We start from the raw sequence: 21961 nt of genomic DNA on the forward strand, positions 1-21961 counted from the left end.
TGAAATGTTTTCAGAATGGGTGCAATTAGACATCTTCTACTATGGGCTTACAGAAAAAGCTCAGATTTCTCTAGACCACTCAGCTGGTGGATCTATACATATGAGAAAAACAATTGAAGAAGCTCAAGAGCTTATTGATACAGTTGCCAGAAATCAGCATCTGTACCTAAGCAGTGAATCTTCCATGAAAGAAGAAGCTAAAACAGTAACTGCTGAACTCAATCCTGTAGATCAGGCTAATGAATTCAATCAGCAATTAGACTTTCTAACTCAGCAGCTAGCCGAATTCAAGGAAATACTACAGGAAACAAGAATGGCTAACAGGAATATGAAAGTACAGTTAAAGCAAACAGAAAAGCAACTGTCAAAACAAATAGCAGAAGAATGCCAAGCAGTTCAATTAAGAAGTGGGAAAACATTAAATACTTCACTTCAAAGCAGCAGGAAGCCAAGAAATGAACAAATGGCTACTCAAAATTCCTCTGAGGACAGTCAGAGCCCAGAGAGGAATAATGCTGGCGCTGAACGCCCAGACCATGCTCATTCCTGGCGTTCAACGTCAGAAACAAGCATGAATCCGGCGTTGAACGCCCAAAAGGAGCATGGTTCTGGCATTCAGACGCCAGTAACAAATAAGGAGGTGGCGTCTGACGCCACTCCAGCTTCCACCCCTGGCATTCAAATGCCAGTGGGGGATCAGTCACATACAAGTGCTGATAACAACCCTTCTAAAAAGGCTTCCCAACCCACTTCTGTAGGTAATAAACCTGCAGCAACTAAGGTTGAGGAATACAAAGCCAAAATGCCTTATCCTCAAAAACTCCGCCAAGCGGAACAGGATAAGCAATTTGCCCGCTTTGCAGACTATCTTAAGACTCTTGAAATAAAGATCCCGTTTGCAGAAGCACTTGAGCAAATACCCTCTTATGCTAAGTTCATGAAAGAGATCTTAAGTCATAAGAAGGATTGGAGGGAGACTGAAAAAGTTTACCTCACTGAAGAATGCAGTGCAGTCATTCTGAAAAGCTTACCTGAGAAGCTTAAAGATCCTGGGAGCTTTATGATACCATGCACATTAGAGGGTACTTGTACCAAGCAAGCTCTATGTGATCTTGGGGCAAGTATCAACCTAATACCTGCATCTATTATCACAAAGCTTGGTTTGACTGAAGAGGTCAAACCAACCCGGATATGTCTTCAACTTGCTGATGGCTCCATTAAATACCCATCAGGCGTGATTGAAGACATGATTGTCAAGGTTGGGCCATTCGCCTTCCCTACTGACTTTGTGGTGCTGGAAATGGAGGAGCACAAGAGTGCAACTCTCATTCTAGGAAGACCTTTCCTAGCAACTGGCCAAACCCTCATTGACGTCCAAAAAGGGGAAGTAACCTTGAGAGTCAATGAGGAGGAGTTCAAGTTGAATGTTATCAAGGCCATGCAACATCCAGACACCCCAAATGACTGCATGAGTGTTGATATTATTGACTCTCTGGTAAGAGAGGTCAAGATGGCTGAGAGTCTCGAATCAGAGCTAGAGGACATCTTTAAAGATGTTCAGCCTGATCTGGAGGAATCAGAGAGAATAGTAGAACCTCTGAAAATCCCTCAGGAAGAGAAAAAACCTCCTAAACCCGAGCTCAAACCATTACCACCATCCCTGAAATACGCATTTCTAGGAGAAGGTGATACCTTTCCTGTGATCATAAGCTCTACCTTAGAGCCACAGGAAGAGGAAGCACTAATTCAAGTGCTAAGGACACACAAGACAGCTCTTGGGTGGTCCATCAGTGATCTTAAGGGCATTAGCCCAGCTAGATGCATGCACAAGATCTTACTGGAGGGTGACGCCAAGCCAGTGGTTCAACCACAAAGGCGGCTGAATCCAGCCATGAAGGAAGTGGTGCAGAAAGAGGTCACTAAGTTACTAGAGGCTGGGATTATTTATCCTATTTCTGATAGCCCCTGGGTGAGCCCTGTCCAAGTCGTCCCTAAAAAAGGTGGCATGACAGTGGTTCATAATGAAAAAAATGAACTGGTTCCTACAAGAACAGTTACTGGGTGGCGTATGTGTATTGATTACAGAAGGCTCAATACAGCTACCAGAAAGGATCATTTTCCTTTACCATTCATAGACCAGATGCTAGAAAGACTAGCAGGTCATGAATACTACTACTTCCTGGATGGATATTCAGGTTATAATCAAATTGCAGTAGATCCCCAGGATCAGGAAAAAATGGCATTCACATGCCCATCTGGAGTATTTGCATACAGAAGGATGCCATTTGGCCTGTGCAATGCACCTGCAACCTTTCAGAGGTGCATGCTCTCAATTTTCTCTGATATGGTGGAAAAATTTCTGAAAGTCTTCATGGATGACTTTTCAGTGTTTGGAGACTCATTCAGCTCCTGCCTTAACCATTTAGCACTTGTTCTAAAGAGATGCCAAGAGACTAACCTGGTTTTAAACTAGGAGAAGTGTCACTTTATGGTGACTGAAGGAATTGTCCGTGGGCACAAAATCTCGAACAAGGGGATAGAGGTGGATCAAGCTAAGGTAGAGGTAATTGAAAAATTACCACCACCTGCTAATGTTAAGGCAATCAGAAGCTTTCTGGGGCATGCAGGATTCTACAGGAGGTTTATAAAGGATTTTTCAAAAATCGCCAAACCTCTGAGCAACCTGCTAGCTGCTGACACGCCATTTATCTTTGATAAAGAGTGTCTGCAAGCATTTGAGACTCTGAAAGCTAAATTGGTTACAGCACCAATCATCTCTGCACCAGACTGGACATTACCATTTGAATTGATGTGTGATGCCAGTGACCATGCCATTGGTGCAGTGTTGGGACAAAGGCATGACAAGCTTCTGCACGTCATTTACTATGCCAGTCGTGTTTTAAATAATGCACAGAAGAATTACACAATCACAGAAAAAGAGCTACTTGCAGTAGTTTACGCCATTGACAAGTTCAGATCCTATTTAGTAGGATCAAAAGTGATTGTGTATACGGATCATGCTGCTCTTAAATATCTACTCACAAAGCAGGATTCAAAACCCAGACTTATAAGATGGGTGTTGCTTCTGCAAGAGTTTGATATAGAAATAAGAGACAGAAAAGGGACAGAGAATCAAGTAGCAGATCACCTGTCCCGAATAGAACCAGTAGAAGGAGCGTCCCTCCCTCTCACTGAGATCTCTGAAACCTTTCAGGATGAGCAACTCTTTGCCATCCAGGAAGTGCCGTGGTTTGCAGACATTGCAAACTACAAGGCAGTGAGATTCATACCCAAAGAATACAGTAGACAGCAATCAAAGAAGCTGATCACAGATGCAAAGTATTATCTTTGGGATGAGCCGTATCTCTTTAAGAGATGTGCAGACGGAGTAATCCGTAGATGTGTGCCTAAAGAAGAAGCGCAGAAGATCCTTTGGCATTGCCATGGATCACAGTATGGAGGACATTTTGGAAGTGAGCGAACAGCCACAAGAGTCCTCCAAAGTGGCTTCTACTGGCCTACTCTCTATAAAGATTCCGAGTGTTTGTGCTTAATTGTGACAGTTGCCAAAGATCTGGCAATCTACCTCACAGTTATGCCATGCCTCAACAAGAGATCTTAGAGATTGAGTTGTTTGATGTATGGGGCATTGACTTCATGGGACCTTTCCCACCATCATACTCAAACACTTATATTCTGGTGGCAGTGGATTATGTATCCAAATGGGTGGAGGCTATTGCAACACCCACTAATGACACTAAAACAGTGTTAAAATTCCTCCAGAAACACATCTTCAGCAGATTTGGTACCCCTAGAGTATTAATCAGTGATGGGGGTACTCATTTCTGCAATAAACAGCTTTACTCTGCTTTGGTTCGTTATGGAGTTAGCCACAGGGTAGCTACTCTATATCACCCACAGACTAATGGGCAAGCTGAAGTCTCAAATAGAGAACTCAAAAGAATCCTGGAACGGACTGTAATTAACCGTAGAAGGGATTGGGCAAGGAGCTTGGATGATGCTCTGTGGGCATACAGAACAGCATTCAAGACCCCTATAGGGACCTCTCCATACCAGCTTGTGTATGGAAAGGCATGTCACTTGCCAGTGGAACTGGAACACAAGGCCTACTGGGCAACCAGATTCCTGAACCTTGATGCCAAGTTAGCTGGAGAAAAATGTTTAGTCCAGCTAAATGAGCTAGAGGAATTTAGACTCAATGCTTTCGAGAATGCAAAAATTTACAAGGAGAAAGCAAAAAGATGGCATGATAAGAAATTGTCATCCAGAGTCTTTGAGCCGGGGCAGAAAGTTCTGCTATTTAATTCTAGGCTCAAATTATTCCCCGGGAAATTAAAATCCCGGTGGAGAGGTCCATATGTAATTACAAGTATATCACCATATGGATACGTAGAGCTTCAGGATAATGACTCTAACAAAAAGTTCATTGTTAATGGACAGAGAATTAAACATTATCTTGAAAGTAACTTCGAGCAAGAATGCTCAAAACTGAGACTTAATTAGAGCTCAGTGGTAGTCCAGCTAAAGACAATAAAGAAGCGCTTGCTGGGAGGCAACCCAGCCATTTACAAAGTCTATTTACTAATTAAATAAATTTCCTTTTCTTACAGGTATGTGTCCAAGTATCTTCAAAGGGTAAAAATAGCAATTCATTGAATTCACAGAGTTACAGGGAAATTTGGAAGCTCACTGGCGTGAAAAAGTCAGTAAGAAACATTTTGGGCGTTGAACGCCCAAAAGAAGCACCCACTGGGCGTTCAACGCCAGTAAGGGTAGCCATCTGGGCGTTAAACGCCAGAAAGGAGCATCTTCTGGGCGTTGAATGCCAGAAAGAAGCACCTTCTGGGCGTTTAACGCCAGATTGTTAGCATCCTGGGCGTTCAGAAAAATGCCCAGTGACAAAGGACTTCCTGGCGTTCAACGCCAGAAAGAAGCATCAGCTGGGCGTTGAACGCCCAGGAGAAGCAGCATTTGGGCGTTAAACGCCCAAAACATGCATCGTTTGGGCGTTTAACGCCAGGATGGTGGGGAGGAGGTAAAATTCGTTTTTCTTTACAATTTTTCTAAATTTTTATGTTTCAGTTCATGATTTCTTGCATAAACATGTTTCAAAATGTCATCCTTCAAAATCAAATTAGTTTTCTAAGAACCCTAATTTCTAAAATCCCTTTTTCAAAAATATCAAATATATCTTAATCCATAAAGACAAATTGTTTTCCAATCCAATCCAACTCTTTTAAGTTTGTTTTCAAAACTCAATTATCTTTTTAAAATCTTTTTCAAAATTAAAATTCAGATTTATCTTTTAATTATTATTCATATCTTTCTCTTTTTAAACTATATCTTTTTCTTATCATATCTATCTTTTCTAAATCATATCTTCTATCTTATCTTTTTCTTAATTTCGGAATTTCCCACCCCCTCCCTATATATTGAATTCGGCGCCCCTCTCATCATCACCATGCCACACTTGCTATCCTCCTATCCCTCTCCTTTCTTCTCTTTTGCTTGAGGACAAGCAAAGCTCTAAGTTTGGTGTGGTTATTCATGATCACAAAAACATACTCATTAAGATCACGGCTCCTAAAGGAAAACAACCCACCCCAAGAGGCAAGAAAGAGAATACTCCAAAGCCACTTTGGAATCAAGGGAAGTTCTTAACTAAAGAACATTCAGACTATTACTACAAAATAATGAGTCACAGATCAGTGATCCCGGAAGTCAAATTTGATCTGAAAGAAGATGAATATCCAGAGATCCAAGAGCAAATTCGAAACAGGAACTGGGAAATTCTAGCCAATCCTGAAACGAAAGTGGGAAGGAACATGGTTTAGGAGTTCTATGCTAATCTATGGCAGACAGACAGGCAAAGAATAATTGAAGCTGCTCTCTATGACCATCGGACCTTAGTCAGAGGAAAGATTGTTCATACCCATCCTGACAAGATCAGGGAGATATTTAAGCTTCCTCAACTGAAAGATGACCCAGACTCCTTTAATAGGAGAATGATGAGGGTAAATAAAGGTCTAGACAAGATTCTAGAGGATATATGCATCCCTGAAGTCAGGTGGACCACTAGCATGACTGGCACCCCAATTCAACTCAAAAGAGAAGATCTAAAACCAGTAGCCAGAGGCTGGCTGGATTTCATTGGGCGTTCCATATTGCCCACCAGCAACCGTTCTGAAGTTACCATTAAAAGAGCAGTAATGATTCACTACATCATGTTGGGAAAAGAAGTAGAAGTCCATCAGCTGATCTCATGTGAATTATACAAAATAGCAAACAGGAATTCCAAGGATGCCAGATTGGCCTATCCAAGCTTAATTTCTATGCTCTGCAAAGATGCCGGAGTGAAGATGGGAATAACAGAGTATATCTCAGTTGAGAGGCCAATCACTAGAATATCAATGGACAGACAACAGCAGCAGGATGATCCAATCAAGAGGAGAGCACAGGAAGTCCTCCCAGAACTCCCTCAATTCGAATATTGGGGACATCTTGAAGCTTCTATTTCCAAATTGCAAGAAGCTATGGACCAAATAAAGGAAGAACAGAACAATCAAAGTAGCATGCTTTGCAAACTGCTTAAGGAACAGGAAGAGCAAGGGCGTGATCTAAGGGAGCTGAAGCGCCAAAAATTAATCCTTGAAAAGCACCCCACAGATTAGAGGAACATCTACTTTCTCGGAACACAGGTTGTTGAGTTCTAATTTTAGCTTTAACTCTGTGATAGTGTTTTTATAGAAATTTACCTTAGGAGATATATATAGTAGTAGTAGTAGTAATTAGTATATCTATTTTGATTTTATTTCCAATTAAGTTATAATTTATTCTTCTCATCATCATCAGGCATGAATAAAGTAGTAGATTTTTAGAATAAAGAAGTAATTTATATTTTTCGAGTTCTTAATAATAAAAATTATAATTAATTACATGTGGTGGCAATACTTTTTGTTCTCTGAATGAATGCTTGAACAGTGCATAATTTTTATCTTGAATTTTATGAATATTGGCTCCTGAAAGAATGAGGAACACGAAAAATATTATTGATGATCTGAAAAATCATGAAATTGATTCTTGAAGCAAGAAAAAGCAGTAAAAAAAAAATTTGGATCAAAAGGAATAAAAGCCAACAGCCCTTAAAACCAAAAGGCAAGGGTGAAAGGTATCCAAGGCTTTGAGCAGCAGTGGATAGGAGGGCCTAAGGAAATAGTTCCAGGCCTAAGCGGCTAAATCAAGCTGTCCCTAACCATGTGCTTGTGGCATGCAGGTCCAAGTTAGAAACTTGAGACTGAGTGGTTAAAGTCGTGATCCAAGGCAAAAAGAGTGTGCTCAAGAGCTCTGGACACCTCTGACTGGGGACTCTAGCAAAGCTGAGTCACAATCTGAAAAGGTTCACCTAGTCATGTGTCTGTGGCATTTATGTATCTGGTGATAATACTGGAAAACAAAGTGCTTAGGGCCACGGCCAAGACTCATAAAGTAACTGTGTTCAAGAATCGACATACTACACTAGGAGAATCAATAATACTATCTTAATTCTGAGTTCCTATGGATGCCAATCATTCTGAATTTCAAAGGATAGAGGGAGATGCCAAAACTATTCAAAAACAAAAAGCTACAAGCCCCGCTCATTTAATTAGAATTTGAGCTTCACTTAAAACTCTGAAATATTATTGCTTCTTGATTTTTTTTATCCTATTTTATTCATCTAGTTGCTTGAGGACAAGCAACAGTTTAAGTTTGGTGTTGTGATGAGCGGATATTTTATACGCTTTTTGGGGGTAATTTCATGTAGATTTTAGCATATTTTAATTAGTTTTTAGTTAAATATTATTAGTTTTGGGGCAAAAATCATATTTCTGGACTTTACTATGAGTTTGTGTGTTTTTCTGTGATTTCAGGTATTTTCTGACTGAAATTGAGGGAGCTGAGCAAAAATCTGAGTTAGACTGAAAAAGGACTGCTGATGCTGTTGGATCCTGACCTCTCTGCACTCGAAATGGATTTTCTGGAGCTACAAGACTCCGATTGGCACGCTCTCAACGGCGTTGGAAAGTAGACATCCAGGGCTTTCCAGCAATATATAATAGTCCATACTTTGCGCAAAGATAGACGACGTAACTTGGCGTTGAACGCCAAGTACATGCTGCTGTCTGGAGTTAAACGCCAGAAACACGTCATGATCCGGAGTTGAACGCCCAAAACACGTTATAACTTGGAGTTCAACTCCAAGAAAGGCCTCAATTCGTGGATAGCTTTAGTCCCAGCCCCAGCACATACCAAGTGGGCCCCAGAAGTGGATTTCTGCACCAATTATCTTAGTTTACTCACATTTTGCAAACCTAGGTTACTAGTTTACTATTTAAACAACTTTTAGAGAATTATTTTGTACCTCATGACATTTTCAGATCTGAATTACATACTTTTTGATGGCATGAGTCTCTAAACTCCATTGTTGGGGGTGAGGAGCTCTGCAGCGTCTCGATGAATGAATGCAATTGTTTCTATTCCATTAAAACGTGCGTATGGTCCGATCTAAGATGTTTATTCGCGCTTAATTATGAAGGAGGTGATGATCCGTGACACTCATCACCTCCCTCAATCCATGAACGTGTGCCTGACAAACACCTCCGTTCTACATCAGACTGAATGAGCTTCTCTTAGATTCCTTAATCAGAATCTCCGCGGTATAAGCTAGAATTGATGGCGGCCACTCTTGAGAATCCGGAAGGTCTAAACCTTGTCTGTGGTATTCCGAGTAGGATTCAAGGATTGAATGGCTGTGACGCGCTTCAAACTCGCGATTGCTGGGCGTGATGACAAACGCAAAAGGATCAATGGATCCTATTCCAACATGATCGAGAACCAACAGCTGATTAGCCGTGCTGTGACAGAGCATAGGAACGTTTTCACTGAGAGAATGGGAGGTAGCCACTGACAATGGTGACACCCTACATACAGCTTGCCGTAGACGTGCTTTACAAACAATTGAGTTGAATGTTACATTGCAGAAATTCAGAGGACAAAGCATCTCCAAAACTCCAACATATTTCTCATTACTGCACAACAAGTAACGATTTTATTTTCTTTTATTTTTCCAATCTAATAATTCCAACTGATAATTTTAATTAATATCCTGACTAAGATTAATAAAATAAACATAGCCTGCTTCAAACCAATAATCTCTGTGGGATCGACCCTTACTCACGTAAGGTATTACTTGGACGACCCAGTGCACTTGTTGGTTAGTGGTACGAGATCATAAGAAATTTTGACTTTGATAATTGGGATTAAGATTTCGTGCACCAGGTAGACTTGTATGAGACTTGATCAAAAATAAACCCATAGATGTATATACATTAACAAAATAACGATGTCCAACACCATAATTTACATTCAGAAAATCAAAGCTTTTACACAGAATACTAATCGAAGATTTCCACAAAAAGTAAACATGTACATATAGACATGGCTACCAAAACACTATCACAAAACATTAGTTCACCAATAAACCTTAAACAAATTAATCTGTCATCTTATGTCCTACGATGATGGTGTTATCTGGTTCACAAACGAGTCGGAAGAGTCAGATGGCGAATTTCTTCCATACCTCCTCTAGGTCCTGCGACTGCCCTCCTACTAGGTCCTGCCACTGCACCTCCCCCCTGTTGACGGAGGTTGAACCTGCAGTAATTTTAGAAAATTTTTTTATACAACAATGAATATAATAAAGTTTGTAGATTTATTTTTTTAAGTAAACAACTTATTGTTACCTTGACTCGTGAGAAAGCGGTGGTGAACCTTGTTGCCTCCGATGATGCCGGCGTAATAACCTTTCGGTCTCAAACGCAGCCACCTGTTCATCCTTGTTGAAGTGTACGTTACATCTGTCCGCCAGCCAGTGTTTGATTTGGTCCGGCAATACGTTGGAGGCATATATCTCATCAATGGCTCTGGGCATTTCTACCGAACGAGTATGGTCCCATGCAAGCATGTAAAAGATACCCCAACCTACGTTACTGAGTTCCAGAATAAGCCGTGGAGTTGGTCGATAGAGAGATCTTATCCTCCCCATGTCGGCTGCTTTGATCCAGTACTTATCACCGTCTCTAGTTGGGTGGATATGGAGACAGTTGTCTTGTCTGTCTATGAAGTACAGATCACTGGTTGTGAAGAACGAAGAGTGCCATACAATGTGCTGTGGAAACCTTACATCTTCCTATAGTCAGAGAAACAAAATTATATGTTAAACAGATTTTGAAAAAAATTAGATAACAAAACGTAAAGAGAAGTAGCGTCTGCGGCGTCTGAAGTAAACTTACATCTGTTGGGAATAGGTTTAAGACGAAAGTCTGGTCAGGGCATCTTCTTACGTTCCTTAAGGCATTGACGTAACTAGCCAGTAGCAACCACGAACCAAATAATGAAAAGTCATTATTTTTAAAAATAAGAAACTATGGAAGGACAGAACCGAAAGTTGAGAAGTAATCAACGTTAAAAAGAACAAACCATGCAAAGACAGATGGTCATGTATGTGGAAAAAAAAGTGAACAAAAAGTAAAAAATAGTTATCTGCTTACCGGAATTCTGGCTCCATCTTTGTTTGCTAATATTAGTGACTAGTCTCTGAAGTTGATAGGCGCGGTGAGTGAATTAGGAGAGGGTTTGCAATGTTGTTGTCAAATGATTTTTTCTAGGAAGTCAAGTTTTACTTTTAAAGAGGGTAAAACCAGACGTCACACTGGTTGGAAACGAAGTTGAAGGGATATATTGAAGCCATTCGTTAGGATTCAAACCTCATCACTAATCAAACCTTTTCGAAAATCTAAACTAAATAATAAATACACATAAGAAACTCTATTTGAATTGTATTACTGTTGTTTTGGTAAAGGTAAATGTAGTTTAATAACCATTCATTGGTATACGTATCACTAGATGAATAAACATAACGAAGGTTACACAAAATAAAATAAAAAAATATAATAAGTTTAATGTTGTGTTCATATTCATCTTTACTAAATTGTTTTACAAAATATACGAAATCATGCAAACCTTTCTTTATTAACATATCAAAATGTGTTGTTCCATTCAAAAATTAACATAAAGTACTTCAAATAACATAATCATAATTTTTACGACCCAGTAGATTTTTCTCAATCAGTAAGCACAACACAAAACGTCAATTAAAAATTAACATAAAGTACTTCAAATAACATAATCAGAATAACTTATTGCAAGCATTAAAGTATTAAAAGTCTATGCAATGGACACAACTATTTTAATGCCTTAGGTATAAATAACTCAGAGCATACTTCCTATCCCCTTAACCAATCGCTCTTCCTTTTTAGATATTTCGTTGTAGTATTTCTTTGCTGCCTCAAGTACTTCCTGGGATTTCAAATTGAACGGATTCATGACCAGATCAATAGCCAGCCGTAATCTAGTGCTTTCATTTACCTAAGAGAAAAAACAAAAAAATTCAGACGCATAGGTTAGATTAAAATTTTGAGATAATATATGTAACCATGAAACCAATTTTATTTTATAAGTACCTTAATATTGTAGTTACTCCTCCATTGGCACTCCCTCATCCAGGTTGTCACCCAAACTCCACAATCATTCCTTGTATATGTAAAAAAAGTTTATTGAAGTCTATAACCAACTTAATTTCTAAGGGCCCATTATCATAGCAGACAGAATGGTACTGTAAAAAATATTATCTTCCGTAACCAAGGCTGGCCGGAAAAGCAATGTATAGCACTATAACAATGTCAAAAAATATGTTAGCGGTCTCTTTTAGTTGTGCAGAAGGAAAATTTATTCATCACTCGTTAGCAAATTCATTGATGTATCTTAGTAATTCAGAACTCAACAATCAATAATAACTTATAAGGTTTCTTACGAGTCATCGTTCTGCTCGCCAATTTCTGCAGGGTGTATTATAGGATACTCCGAAATTACTGGTCTGTGTGTTGTTTGGTTAGCATAGAAGGTCAAGTCATCAAGCATCTCCTCAATAAACAGTGCCTGTAATGAAAGTAAAATTTATTTCAGGTGCCAACTGTGGTGTCTGTTCAAGCAATTTAGAATTTATTTCCGCCTATTAGAAATTTTGAAACACTACCATTAGCTTCGCACAACGACGGCGCCTCGTTCTGCTTGAGACGCATGGTTTAGAATCCAGTAATATTAGGTGTCTTTTTTCAATGTCAATTACAAGCAGGTACCAGTGCATGTTATCCTCATTCATTGGAACAAAAATCTATCAAAAATATACACAAATAAGTTATGTTGGAATAATCGTTTTTTATTTACATTATCATATATTACGAGAATTAAATTAGAAAGTTACCTTGCATAACGACTCAAACTCTCCCATGTATTCCTCAGCGTAATAGCGTTTCAAAGTCTTTGCGGAGTAAGTCCAATTAAGGGCAAATTGCTGAAATTTGATTTTTCATAAACATGTATAAGATCAATGGAAACCAGGAGATGGAGATCCTCTTAATGGTTTTCACTCACCGAAAATGTAGTGGGTAAAAACCACAAGCAGGGAAAACTGGTGTCCTTGCGTGCATCACACATGAGCATGCTTGATGTGAGGTTTATGATCTGCTTCAGCGTTCGTTGATTGACGGCCAATATACAAAAAAAACATATATTCCCTTGTTAAAATTATTTTATATGTTAGGAGTTTCATTTATGAAATTAACGAAGGCTAATGACTGAAAAATCCATACCTCGTCCACCAATGGTTTGTTCAGCAGTAGAGTATACATGACTCTACTATTAGCGTGCCACAAGTTTGTCTGTGAAATTATCTCCGAATTCAGTTCTTCATCCTCCAGATCTGAACCAAAGACGTAGGTTACGACTGAAACTTCGTCCTTGCACAGTGCCATATCAGCTGGGGGACGGAACAGAACAGGCTTCCACTGATACAACGAAAACTAAGCCGTTATTTATTAATAGTAAACCAGCACAACAAATCTCTAACACTCACTTAACATGATATAACCCACCGCAGGTATCTTTGTGGTTTCATTCGCTAGTGGCAATTTTCTGTCAGCCGGGTTGAAGTAGCTAACATATACAGCCTTGTCTAAGCTACTCGTTATAACTGGTTCTGTAGCTGTCTTCTTTCCAGTACCATCATCACTGAACAAACTTCGGCGAATAACATAATCATCTGGCGGTGTCTGTTCACACTTCGGAGACATTGAACAACACTTTGTAGCCATATGCGATTTTGAATCCGCGGCTTGATGAATGCTTGACATGTTGGATCTAATCTTCTTGGACGAATCCAGCTTCCTCTCAAGAGTACCGGACGGCATGCTGAATCCGCTCATGATCACAGGCATTAATGTGGGGCTGAAGTTATCGGGCGGCCCATTCCGAAGATTGATTGTTTGTGGCATAGTTCCAAACACAGGATAACATGTCTTGGTCTGGGAAGCAATCAGGTTTGAAAGTGTATTCATCATCGTCGACATTTGCGTTACCACTTCTTTTAGGGAAGGTTCTACGACTGTAGTTTTACCGAAGTCGTCGCCTATCTCTTTGCTGGCTAACCACCGTTAAAATTTACATGTAGTCGCTGGTCATGCATGGTGCTTCCTTGGAGACTATGAGAAACAAAACTTAAAAATATGAATACTTTATATTCGGAATCGTTATAAAAGGACTTCACTAGTTTGTGGAAATGTAATTTAATTCTAACCTTGATGACAGTTCTATCACTTCCTTGTCGACAAGTTTTCTTGAGATTTTTCTACTTTGTTCCTTTTTGGCTTCGTCGTCTCCCTTTTCTATTTTTTGTGTTGAGCGTCGCTTTTCTCTGGCAGCCATTGGGTGTTTTAGCTGTTTAATTTTTTTATTTAAAAAAAAAATATGAAAAATACTGTAACATGTTCAGTTAATGAGTTGCACTCCACTAGCAAGCACAATTTCTTAAAAGAATGACAAACATGGTAGGTTGCCCCTACTATTCAAAGGAGTTTTGACAATTGAGTGATATTTGGATTTTGGCCTTTTAATATATCAGGCAGTTTACGTTTCGAGTTTATATTCCTAAATTTTTGAATAAAAATAATTTGCATAAATATATTTTTTCTGATTGGTAAAAGATAAGGCTCCAACCAATTTTTTTTTTAAATTATTTTCGTTTAGTCGAGGTACCGATCCTTTAAATCTATTTTAAGTTATTCAGCTCAATACATTTGTTTAATTTCCTTTTCTGTAGTCAAGGCTATCAAACATTTTCTGGTAACCGTCTATTTTTTTTCTTTTCCCAATCGGTGACTGGAAGATTTGTTTTAATTTCCGTAATGAATGCTTGTCTCCATAAAGTTGCTCATAAAGTAACATGCTCATATAACAGAATTGTGTTTGTTGTTATCTCTTGTTGTTTCACACACTCGGTCAAATATTTAGTCCGCAACAGAGTTTAATGCGACGGCTAAACACTCGAAAAGGTTAGCATGAAAATAATACACGTATTTGCTGCTAGCTCGATAAAAGGGGAATTTTTATTCCATTTCCTATGAGTTATATTCCTTTTCATTAACTATGTGTATACCATTACCTGTCTCCCACACAGATCTTTCATTTTTCGTTTGTCATGGTCACTCATCATCTAACTTATGGTGCACCCTAATTTATTGCCTAATGACTTTTTTGCTTTCCACCTTTAGGCCCGTTACCTATCACTTATAGGAGACTGAACTTCCCATCCCTCATCACAAAGCACTTCCTTCCCCGAAAGATAATAACGAAACTTAAAACTAACTATCAGTAATGTGTTTGGAACTTTTTTATTAGTATCATAACATTGGATGTATTCACTCTAAGACTGGAACCATTAAGTGTGTGTTTGGATTTCAGTTTGCAAATGTGCGTTTGTTTAAAATTGATTTTACAGAATTGATTTTGATGAAAAGTAAGTTTTGGTTAACGTGATTTATGTTTGGCAATATTTGTATCAAAATTGATTGTAGCAAAAATAAATGTTGTATGGATTATACTACTCAACATCACTTTTAGATAAAAAAATTACTAAAAGAGACATCAATTTAAATTATTTTTTATATACAAAAGCAAAAACAGAACCTAACAAAAATAATATAAAAAATATTTATTATATAAATAAATAAATACAACAAAAAACTATGAAAGAGAGCACTATAAATTTTATAATGTTAAAACAATAAAAAATATTTAATAATTTTTCTAATATTACCTGTACTCTTTAATTTAGTATTATCTTGGACTATAAATTTTCACTATTTATGGCTCTATTGTTATTTATAATTAATTTTTTAGTTATTTTGTCAATTTTTATAGGATCATAGTTTATATTATACAAAATTTTGATAATAAACGTAATAAATAATAATTACAATCACAAATTTTACAAAGTCAAAATAAAAATATTAAAAAATTAGTATAAAACAAAGATATAGTGCATCAAAGAAGAGGAAAAAAATCATACAGATAAAAAATAATAAAAATTTCATAAAACCAACAACATATATCAAATGAACAAAAAAATACAATAAAAATTAAATAAAATTTATAGTAATAAAAAAAAATATCATGCACAACGTAAATTAAATGTAATTAAAGATAGAAAAAAAGGAATTGATATGAACAAAAAATAATAAAAAAATCATAAAAATAACATTGGACAGTGCGCATTGAACCGGAAACCGGCAAACCATAAACAACATACACAAAGCCGTTCACTAAAATACCTAGCGATCAAACCGTGAACACTAAACCGTTAACATTGAACCGGAAACTGCAAATCAATAAACCATTGGCAGGAAGACCATTCAGTATGAGATCTAGTCACTAGACCTGACACATCGAACCGTTCGCATTGTACCGAAAACCGGCAAACAATAAACAATATACACGAAGTCATTCAATAAAAGACCAAGCGATCCAACCGCGATCCCTAAATCGTCCACGATGAACCGAAAACCGCCTAACGATAAACCATAGACACAGAACCATTCATGATAAGACCTAATGACTAACTCGTACATATTGAACCGTACACATTGAACCGAAAATCGCCAAACGATAAACCAGAGGCACAGAACCATTCACCTTAAGAGCTAACGACCAAACCGCGAACCCTAAACCGTACATGTTGAACCAGAAATCGCCATACAATAAACTATTAGCACAAAACCATTCACTCTAAGGCCTATTCCCTAAAACCGTACACATTGGACCGTGCGCATTGAACCGAAAACCGGCAAACAATAAACTATATACACGAAGCCGTTCACTAAAAGACCTAGTGATCAAACCGTGAACCCTAAACCGTTAACATTTAACCGGAAACCGCCAAACGAAAAACCAGAGGCACAGAACCATTCATGGTAAGACCTAGCGATCAAACCGTGAACCCTAAACCGTACACATCGAACGGAAAACCGACAAACAATAAACAATCGGCACGAAGACCATTCAGTCTGAGATCTAGTAACTGGACCGGACACATTGAACCGTGCGCATTGTACTGGAAACCGGCAAACAATAAACAATAAACACGAAGCCGTTCACTAAAAGACCAAGCGATCAAACCGCGAAACCTAAACCGTCCACGATAAATCGGAAACCGCCTAACGATAAACCATAGACACAGAACCATTCATGATAAGACCTACTGAATAAATCGTACACATTGAACCGTACACATTGAAACGCAAACCGCCGAACGATAAACCAGAGGAACAGATCCATTCACTTTAAGAGCTAACGACCAAACCGCAAACCCTAAACCGTACACGTTGAACTAGAAACCGCCAAACAATAAACTATTAGCACGAAACCGTTCACTCTAAGGCGTATTCCCTAATACCGTACACATTGGACCGTGCGCATTGAACCGGAAACCGGCAAACAATAAACTATATACAGGAAGCCGTTCACTAAAAAGACCTAACGATCAAACCGTGAACCCTAAACCGTTAACATTTAACCGGAAACCGCCAAACGAAAAACCAGAGGCACATACCCATTCATGGTAAGACCTAGCGATCAAACCGTGAACCCTAAACCGTACACATCGAATGGGAAACCGCCAAACAATAAACAATCGGCACGAAGACCATTCAGTCTGAGATCTAGTAACTAGACCGGACACATTGAACCGTGTGCATTGTACTGGAAACCGGCAAACAATAAACAATATACACGAAGCCGTTCACTAAATGACCAAGCGATCAAACCGCGAACCCTAAACCGTCCACGATGAACCGGAAACCGCCTAACGATAAACCATAGACACAGAACCATTCATGATAAGACCTACTGACTAACTCTTACACATTGAACCGTACACGTTGAACCGCAAACCGCCGAACGAGAAACCAGAGACACATAACCATTCACCTTAAGAGCTGACGACCAAACTGCGAACCGTAAACCGTACACGTTGAACCAGAAACCGCCAAAGAGTAAACTATTAGCACGAAACCGTTCACTCTAAGGCGTATTCCTAATACCGTACACATTGGACCGTGCGCATTGAACCGGAAACCGGCAAACAATAAACTATATACAGGAAGCCGTTCACTAAAAAGACGTAGCGATTAAACCGTGAACCCTAAACCGTAAACATTGAACCGGAAACTGCCAAACGATAAACCAGAGGCACAGCACCATTCACCATAAGACCTAACGACCAAACCGCGAACCCTAAAGTGTACACGTTGAACCGTAAACCGCCATACAATATACCATTAGCACGAAACCATTCAATCTAACGCCTATTCACTAAACCCGTACACACTGGACCGTGCGAATTGAGGCGAAAACCGGCGATCAATAAACAATATACATGAAGCCGTTCACTAAGAGACCTAGCGATTAAACCATGAACCCTAAACCGTAAACATTGAACCGGAAACCGCCAAACGATAAACCAGAGGCACAGAACCATTCACCATAAGACCTAACGACCAAACTGTGAACCCTAAACCGTACACATTGAAGCATAAACCGCCGTACAATAAACCATTAGCACGAAGACGTTCACTCTAAGGCCTATTCACTAAAACCGTACACACTGGACCGTGCGCATTGAACCGGATACCGGCAAACAATAAACAATATACACGAAGCCGTCCACTAAAAGACCTAACGACCAAACCGCGAACCCTAAACCGTACACGTTGAACCGTAAACCGCCATACAATATACTATTACACGAAACCATTCAATCTAACGCCTATTCACTAAACCCGTACACACTGGATAAAGTTATGATTCATAGCATATGGCGATGTTATGATTCATAGCATATGGCGATGTTTACGCAATTAAATTTCAATTTCGCCTTACTAGATAAAGTTATCACATCTTCTTTTTCAAGAAGAAACTATAAACCGCACATAGTGGTATCAATAAAATCATATACATGTATACAATGTAATTAAGGCCATTAAATAATATTCCAATTAGGTAGGTGATGGTTAGTCTAGGACTACGAGTAAGAAGATGGTGCAATAAAGTGGAGACCATGCTGCATGACTACAAGAAGGAGGAAATGAGTTGGTGGTCTAAGCATCAAAAACTACAACTACAAACTATATGCTTACAAATTCTAACCCATACAACATGGATACTAGAAGGAAACCTTCAACCATGGCAATCGAATGTTTGGAAATGTTCCATGGAATCGATCGAACTGCATTCAGGATGCTGACGCAAGTCCTTCACCGTGAAGTTAAACAGTCCCTGATGGTCATGGCATTTCTACTGTCACTGGAGACAATGGAACTGAATGGTATTGTGCAAACAGCCATAAAAAAAGAAGGCTGGTTTATGAACAGTCTTGCCGATGAATGTGTCATCTGTTTGCAATGCCTAGTATCTCATGAGTTCTCTGGGTTTGTGGCTGAAAACTGAGCTCACGTTATATCAGGTTCATAGGATGAGATCCGTCCTCCTAACTCTAATTCCCGATACCCTATCAACCATTTGCGCTAGAATTATGGGCGACATAACGATGGATGCGGTGTGGTTGGAGTACCAGAGGACTCCTAAAGAACTACTGGGTTTCAACACACATGACCAGTGCATATTGGTTGCACCAGAGGCATTGAGTAGACATAACAATGGCCGAGGATTGCATATGCAACAAGGAGGAAGGCAAACTGATCAAGATAAGGGAAAGCAGAAGTACGTCTGCAAGGAGCTGGATGACGCGGAATGTCCAAAGACACTGACCGTATGCTTCGGTCGAGAGTCCATGCCCACTGCAGAGGGCATTGCTGAGTTTTTCTGCAACATGTTTGGTCATGTGGTTCAAAGGGTGACAGTCATGCCTCGGAGGGACAAAGACTCGGGTGATTTTGCTTTCGTTCTTTTCAACGATGCATCAATCCCGCGCATTATAATGGGGGACAAAAATGTCGTTCATCATACCATACAAGGCATGAAATGTTGGATCAGATGGTGGACAGGAATACATTATCGCTGTGTGAATTAGTCAAATTATATACGATAAAGGTTAGTGTCTTTTTTTCAAAATAATCTAGTATCAACAGAATCTTTACTTGTTAAGGGAGACGAAATATACGTTTTAGGCTCATTTTTAATATCCAAGTTAGATTATCTTTCCATGTTACTTGATTCTGTTGATAGAATCTTGATCAATCTGGTTCCTTATTCGGCTGTGGTCATGAAGTTTTAATTGGAAATAACAAACCCTACGACCATTAATTAAGTAAATGTCGTTTGGAGTCCTTCACCATCTACCTCCCAAACACAAGATATTATTATGTACTTGAACTTGCTGGGACTAACGTAGGAGACATACCAGGAATGTTTTTTGGAAATATATTACTTGAAGTTCACCTTTTTTTTGTTGGACATTTTAAATTCGTACCGGTGTATGTGGCAGACAATTTGTGTATAAGTTTTAATTTTATTCGTGGGCACTAAAGCTGTTGTTAGGAAAAAAAAATCTTTCTCAAACGTGAAGGATTATACACTATGACCAAAAATTCTAAATGACATTTAAGTGGGCCAGTGACAATGTACTTGTTTTGGAAATCTAGTACGTTTCTTTTTTTTCTTAACTTTTTTCAAAACCCAAAACCGGGAGAGTGCTCCAACTAAAGAATAACAAAGTTAAGAAATCAAATAAACCCAGCATTCTTGAGGGAATACAATATTGTGACAATGATTTTGTTATGGCCACAAACAAATCTTAAACAAGAAGAATAGTTAAACCTATATTTTCATGGTAAAACTGATTGTTTAACATGTTAAGGGGAAATTTTATTCATCTGTAATGCTTACCATAATCTATTGTTTTCCAAAATACTAATGTTATCATATATGATACGTGCAAAAAGTATCATTTGCATTCAGTAGCATTGTATTTGCATGCAGTAGCAGTCAGTATCTGGTCGATACACTGCTGATAAACAAACGTAGTTGCAATAAACTAGAAAGCAACATATGCACCATAAATACAAACCATAGTATATCACAACTGATCACCAAATGTCAAACACATTACATCACATACAAAATAACACATTTAGGATAACATTTTGATTAATTACACTACACAGGATAGTTTATAGGTCTGCATAAATCTGTTAATTTGACCCCTGGTTGACAGACGATTCTTGAGAGGTCTGGGGTCGCTGTCGCTTACTAGGACCTGCCTCAGCCCCCCACCATGTTGCCTCTTGTTTACACTGTAGTTGAGTTAAAAAAATTTAAGCATAAAACAATGAAAATGTGAGAAATTAGACCAGAAAATAATGATCCATTATTACTCACCCTGACTGCTGAGTATCGAAATATTGCTGTTGTTGGATCCGGCGGTGATTCCTAAGGAACATCTCGGTCTGATAGACTCTAAGTTGGGCTTCTTTGTTGAAGTAAGCCCCGCACACCGAAGCTAAGCGTTGAACAATATAATCAGGCAAAACCTTCGCCGCATACAGTTCATCAACAACACACGGAGGTTCATCTTTCCGGTTAATGTCCCGGACGAGCATGTAGAATACTCCCCAGCCGACGTACCTAAGCTCCACACTCAGCAAAGAGCTTCGTCTGTACATGCGCCGTATCCTCCCTAAATCAACTCCCTTTATCCAGAACCTGTTACCTTCTTGCTTGGGTGTGATGTGGAGGCAATTGTCTTGAGTGTCAACCAAATAAAGATCAGTGGTACTGTACCACTTGAAGAGATTCACAATATTAGGTGGGAATTCAACATCATTCTGTGGCGGAACAAGACAAAACCATGGCAACTTAGTTTTCCAAACGTTTTTTAACAGAATCATAACAACAAAAGAAGGCAAAATTGTGGATATACGTACATCTGTTGCAAAGAGCCCAAACACGTAGAACTGGTTGTACGATTGTTGAATGTTCCTTAATGCATTAACATTAAACCAACATGTAGAAACAAAAACGAATAAAACAGAGTGGCCCGAAACCATTAAAGAAGGGAGTAGCCAAATATTTTGTGACTCTTTATTTAATTAAGGTGCTCCATTTTATTCTTTACAGATACGGCTGCGGTCAAACGAAGTGGTAAAAATTGAAGAAGATGGTTACCGGAATCCAGACTCCATTATTGATTAATTACTTCAACGATGGCTGTGGTTGAAGGGAGGGAGATGCCAAGGAAGTTTTCAGACGAACAATAGTTGATTAATGAACGTAACTTTTTTTCTTCTTCAGATGTTTTGCTATGTTACTATGTTAGTTGAGAATTTATTAATCCTTTTAATGTAAAATTAATCCAAACGTCGAATCAGTGGTAGAGGGTACTTAATATTAGCCAACTCTGTGTTATCCGAAATTTTGGAAAACGTAAAATAAACTTTAATTCATTTATCATCAAAATGTTTTGGAAATGTGTCGTTTATAAATGTGCAAAGATTTT

This window comes from Arachis stenosperma, chromosome 6 (genome assembly GCF_014773155.1).
Source record: "Arachis stenosperma cultivar V10309 chromosome 6, arast.V10309.gnm1.PFL2, whole genome shotgun sequence".
Lineage (NCBI taxonomy): Eukaryota > Viridiplantae > Streptophyta > Magnoliopsida > Fabales > Fabaceae > Arachis > Arachis stenosperma.